Source organism: Hyperolius riggenbachi, chromosome 7 (assembly GCF_040937935.1).
Source record: "Hyperolius riggenbachi isolate aHypRig1 chromosome 7, aHypRig1.pri, whole genome shotgun sequence".
Lineage (NCBI taxonomy): Eukaryota > Metazoa > Chordata > Amphibia > Anura > Hyperoliidae > Hyperolius > Hyperolius riggenbachi.
The window spans coordinates 243,060,422-243,066,821 of record NC_090652.1 but is presented as its reverse complement, the minus strand read 5'-3'; positions in this window follow the sequence as shown (position 1 = coordinate 243,066,821).

Genomic DNA, 6,400 nt, shown 5'->3' with positions numbered 1-6,400 from the left:
GCCTGTCTGCAAACATCTACAAGTTGCATTGCTGCATGCATCCTCCCAGTGTACCACACTCCATATCAATTTCACCTGCTCTGCTTTCCTCACTTATTTAGCTTCTCATGAACTGTTAGCTCTCCTGAAATCTCTCTCTCCCCCCAGCAGCTTAAAAACCTCACAAACATTTAAATCCCATTCACATTTACTTACTCTCTCCCCCCTGCTCTTACTTGCAGCTGGTGATATATCGCCTAACCCCGGGCCACAGCCTGCTGCCGTACAAGCATCCCCTCCTCACCTGCTTTACACACTCTACAGCCCTCTGTCCACAAATAACCTCAACATCCATCCTCGCCCCAGCCTTATCTGCTTCCATCCCACCCACAAACACATGCTCCCCCTACCCTGTGGTCTCTGGAATGCCAGATCTGTCCGCAATAAACTTACAGCCGTCCACGACCTCTTCCTCTCCAAATCCTTCACCATCCTCGCACTCACTGAGAAATGGCTCACCCCCTCTGACTCTGCCACAGAGGCTGCCCTCTCCTATGGTGGGCTTCACCTCAGTCACACCCCCTGACCAGACAACAGGACTGGGGGAGGGGTGAGTCTGCTCCTCTCCCCATCCTGCACATTCCGTGTCCTCACTCCCTACAATTCACATCATTTGAGGCCCACACTATCCGTCTCTACAATACCCTCCCAGCCATTGTTGCGGTCTTATACCGCCTTCCAGGCTCCACACCACAATTTCTCGACAACCTTGCCTCCTGGCCCCCACACATCCTCTCCTCTGACCTCCCCACCATCATCCTCGGGGATTTCAATATTCCCATCGATGAACTCCGCGACTCTGTCACAGCCCAGCTACTCACCATAGCCAATTCACTTGGCCTAGTACAACACACCAACGCCCCCACTCACACTGCAGGTCACACTCTCGACCTTATATTCACTAAATCCACCACCTTTGCAGACCTCGACATTGCACCATTTCCACCCTCAGACCATCACCTTCTCACCTTCAACCTCCTCACAGAAGGAACCTCCAACCTACCCGCCCACCCACCTGGTCGATGGCAGCGTGACCTACGCAAGCTCAACCCTAACGTCCTTGCTGACCCCCTCCATGCCCTCCCCTTCACTCTCCCCACCCTAACCTGTCTTAATCTTGCTGCAACATTACACAGAGGCAGGCTTATCTGTATCTTGAGCATTCAGCCTGTGAAAAAAACTAATCCCCCCTCCTCCCCTCTGCCTCTGAAATCAATGGCTAGTAACACCTCCTCCTCCTCCTGCCCAGACTGAGCTCCCATGAGCCCTTGCTACTGCCAAGGCTCTCTGAAAACCTGTGGGCGTGGTTTATTTAGTTTATAGGGAATTAGAGTATTAAAACATAAACAAAAAAGTATTTGGCTTGAGGAATGCCCTATAAACAATAGGAAAGGAACACAATTATGCTATGAGTAAAAGTTCACCTCGGATCCACTTTAAGGAGAGATATTTGCGCACATCCTGACGAAGCTCGCAAGTGCGCGGGCGCAACGCGTAGGTGGGCGGGTTCAAGTCCCGTGGCCGGTGAACTCCCAGTGTGGCTGCAGCCAAACAGCATGGTATCGGAGTGCGTGTCTCCGCACTCGTAGCCGGACTGGCAGAGCTCCTCGCCTCTGTGCAACTGGCAGGGTGGGTTGAGCCGGTGACAGGATCTGACGGCAAAGAACGGTCGCCACCGAAGACTAAGTTGCCAGCGTGAGAGGAGCGGATCATTCTAAACCAGCAATAGACTGCGACAGCGGAAGTGGTGAGATCGCTCCAGACACACACGTCAACACGCAATCTGTGAACCACAAGGGGAATCACCTCTCTAATTGCCTTGAATACAGTTGAACACCCTCTCTCCCCCTCTCTGAAGACCATTGTACAGATGGTACTGGTACCAGTAGGGAGATGTGAATGAGGTGGTATGTATGGGCAATGTGAGTGTGTGTAAGTTCTATTACAGCCATTTTTAAATGTTTTTATTGGTTGGTCTGTGTATGGCACAATTTTTTCATTAAAGCCAATTTTACAATTTTTCACAACACCTATGTGCAACTTGCCTATTTTTGTCTTACAATGAGATATTTGCTCTCCCCTGAGTCATCACCACTAATGCCCATTATGGGTAACCCTAAATTTAAGTGGGAGGGAGAACTAAAAGGACCCAGAAGGAGTTCAGGTGATTTAGTGTTAAGAGCTAACTCCCTACTATGGAAGGGAGAATGGAGAACCTTGGAAGAAGTCAAAAAAGATACAGGACATATAGACATTAGCTGGTGGAACCTATTAAGGTTTTGATATTTTATGAGCTCTCAGGGGAAGAAGGAGGACTTCTCGAGAGATATGACAAGATTTCAAGCTCTCTGTAGTTCAGAAGGAAAATGTAGAAGAACATTTACTCTAATATATAAGCTCCTGGGATAGCGAACTGACTATATGTCATCTCTTAGGATTAAATGGCAAGAAGACTTAAATCAGAACTTTACAGATGATCAGTGGGAAAGGACTGTGATGCTGTCCTATAGGTGCTCCATATCAATGAGGATACAAGAATCCGGCTTTAAAGGGAAGGTTCACGCAGGAGCTAAAAAAAAATAAAAATCCACTTACCTGGGGCTTTCTCCAGCCCGTGGCAGGCAGGACGTGCCCTCGCCGCGGCTCCGCAGGCTCCCGGTCTTCTTCGGTGGTGCACTCGACCTGGCCAGGCCCGGCTTCCAGGTCGGGCTCTTCTGCGCTCCAACGTGCGTGTCACTGGTGCACGCTGACGTCATCAGACGTCCTCCGGGCTGTACTGCGCAGGCACAGTAGTTCTGCGCCTGCGCAGTACAGCCCGGAAAACGTCCGATGATGTCAGCGCGCCCCCGTGAGGCGCATTTTGGAGCGCAGAAGAGCCCTACCTGGCAGCCGGGCCTGGCCAGGTCGGGTGTGCCACCGGAGAAGACTGGGAGCCTGCGGAGCCGTGGCGAGGGCACGTCCTGCCTGCCACGGGCTGGAGGAAGCCGCAGGTAAGTGGATTTGGATTTTTATTTTTTTTAGCTCCTGCGTGAACCTTCCCTTTAAGATATTAACAAGGTGGTACTTGACACCGGACAGACTTAGTAAGATGTACCCAGAGACGGAGATGAGTTGCTGGAGATGTCAAAGCGCGGTAGGGACATTCTTCCACATCTTCTGGAGCTGCCCCAGGATTCAGGGTTTTTGGAAAATGGTTAAGACTTATGTATCCAAATTGACTGGGAAAGAATATTTGGTAGACCCTGCCCTTTTTCTATTACATTTCAGTGAAGACGGAGTAAATAAGTATAAGAAATCGCTATGCTGCCACTTGTTAAATGCTGCAAGGATTCTCATAGGCAGAAATTGGAAGTCTCGTGTGTCCCCCTCTGCCACTGAGTGGTTCCAAGTGATTTTGCAGACCCAACATATGGAAGGCCTGATCTGGTCCACTCGAGGGATGGAGGAGACACATGAAAAGGTTTGGGAAAAATGGACTGAATTTACAAAAACGCATGAGTTTAAACGGATCATTAGCTGATGGGAGGTGGCTCGAGCCCGGGTAGATCGGGGCAGATGAATTGGAAGTCTAAGAAACCATAAAATAGACATACTATGATGGGTCATGGGATACCTAGTGAGAGGAGTGGGGGATCGGAGACAAAGGAAGATAGCTTGAATGAATGAGTGTGATATATGTTGGATGATATTGAATAGGAACGTGTAAAGAGATGGTGAGAGTGAAAGGTTAAATTTTGATACTTATAAGAGAGAGGAATGAAAAGGTTGTTTGAGATAGACTATCTGATTTGTTTTGGGTTTCCCCCCCCCCCCCCCTTTTTTTTTTTTTTTTCTTTTTTGCTTAATATCTTGAATAGCACGGATTGGGGTCAATGGAAGAGATGAGACAAGACCAGTTGGTCTAACAGAGATGGCAGTTGGTCTAACAGAGATGGGACAAAATTTGAAATGAAGTATAGAAGATTGATGTCTAGTATAGGATGTATATTTTTCATTTCAATAGATATCCTATGGATATGTGAAGCTATCTTAGGAACAATTCGAGTAAAATATATAGCTGTCCCTTCATGCTGTTTTTTTTTATTAATGGAAAGTTGCTATAATACTATTTTATTCTCTCTTTGTTGTCTATGTTGATGGAATGTTATTTGTAATGAAAAATTTTCTATAAATAAAGGAATCTAAAAAATAATAACAATGGCAAGGTCCTTGTTGGCGAAGACGACAGAGCACAAGTAATGGCAATCAGGGGTCTCTGCACCTGGAGATAGTGGGTACCATCAAATATGAAAACATTATTGTTCAATAAAAAAAATAGCGCAAAGGAACAAAAAACTTGTTGAGAGGTGCATTCTTCAATCTTCAATTTGTCCCATTGGTGCATACCAATCAATACCCAGATCATGTGGTATACATGAAAATAATGCTTCTACATCCAGGGTGCCTGGTCGAATAGTACAATTATCGACAATAGCTAAGAAAGTGTCCTTGGTGTAAGCAAAAAGCAGTATCACGTGAGGCTGAAGATGTAAGTCACTTTTTCAGTTAGGGACCCCCTCCTTAAAACAATAGGCCTACCTGGTATAGGCATTCATTGTTTGTGCACTTTGGGAAGTACGTAAAATGTTGGGGTTCTTGGATTGGTAACTTTCTGGAATTTAGCAACTTAATTTGTGATAATACCATGTCTTTTAGTATCATCTATTCATTTCAACAACACCTGTTGGTGTTTTGAGAGACGGAATGATGCTGAAATAAGAAGGGGGAACTGGCTGGCTGGACAGGTGATGACACTCTGCTGTAAGTACTCTGCAGCTAGACAGGGCCTCACAGACCACTATTAAAGTGCACCTGAGATGAACTACGTCTCAGGTTTTATATTCACCTGGGGGCTGGGGCTTCCTCCAGCTCCTTGAGGCCACTTGCTCCCTTGCTGGCCTGGTATTCTGGGCAAGTCAAGCTTCATCGTGCCACGCTTGTGCAACGAAGTGTGACTTAGCCACAGTACCGAGACGTCCAACACACGCTTCATCCTAAACAGTAACTACCAGATCCATTCAATAGTCCCTGCAATCCCCATTATTGTGGGCAGCCTGAGTGCTGGGGGGTCCAGAGTGGCAGCAGAATGGAGAGTTATACATTACCTACTTCCAGCTGCGTTACAGGTCCTCTTATCTTCTCCAGATTACTAGTGCTGTGCACCCAGCCAATTACCATGCAGCTTCTGTCCCTGTTACAAAACATGGGACTGAAGTCACATGGGGATTGGCTGGCTGCACAGCACTTGCAAACTGAAGAGGAAGTGAAGAGAGATCTGTCCCACCGCTGGCAGCAGGTAATATATAATGCGCCGTTTTGCATTATGTAGAAAACTAACTACAGTTGGTTACTAAAGCGATTACCTAAGACAATGTTTGGTGTTTTTACAAAAAGTACTTTTTTGGATCTTCTCTAACATTGGACCAAATCTCACTTGTATTTAATGTAATGCTAAGGGGCCTGAGCCACCTCTCCAGGAAACTTAAGGCTCATACACATGTCTAGCAAAGTGTATGACCAACTCCACGACATGACCGACCCCACGACAATTTACACAACTTGTATTTTCCACGCACTAACCAACTAAACGACCAACTCAGTTACATACTGCGCACACAAGTGAATTGACAGACTGCACCACACGGCCGCATTTAAAACAAGGGCACGTCGCTCAAACGTCTTGTACACATGAGGCCAACTGCATGATATTAGCCCAACAGTTGTGCGAGTTGATCTGTCAGTTGAATCAGGCAAACCGCCCGTTATTAGTCGGTCGTCTAGTCGCTTGCCATGCCTACACGCACCTGATTGGTGTCCAACAGACAGAAATGTCAATCAGGCGGTTTGGTACGGGCCTTTACACATATTACAACTCCAATCTTACACAAACTGTAACCATAGAGGATCCCCAGGAGGTGATTTACATAAAGTTCACCCTAATGCTGGGACAGATTTCTTGAAAGGTCACAATGGCCCAGGCCCTGGGCAGTTGCAGCCCAGGGGGGCACCTGAACATGAAAACGGAGGAGGCTGAATAAAGTGATCAACACATGAAAATGGGAAACTGATGCTCAAGGGACCTGTCCATAAAAAGAAAGGGACTGCTGTACATGGGTGATACACATGGAAGAGGGGCTGCACATGGAATGGGAGGGGAGTATAAATCCGGCCTTGCCCTAATGAAGACACACAAACTAAGGCCAATTAGTTCAGTTTTTATTTTATGGTGCTTGAATACAGGTATAGATTTTGTGTGCACACTTTTCTGGAGGGCATCTATCTCCAGGATCCAGAAGATGTTGAAAAACCCAAGAGGCAACTT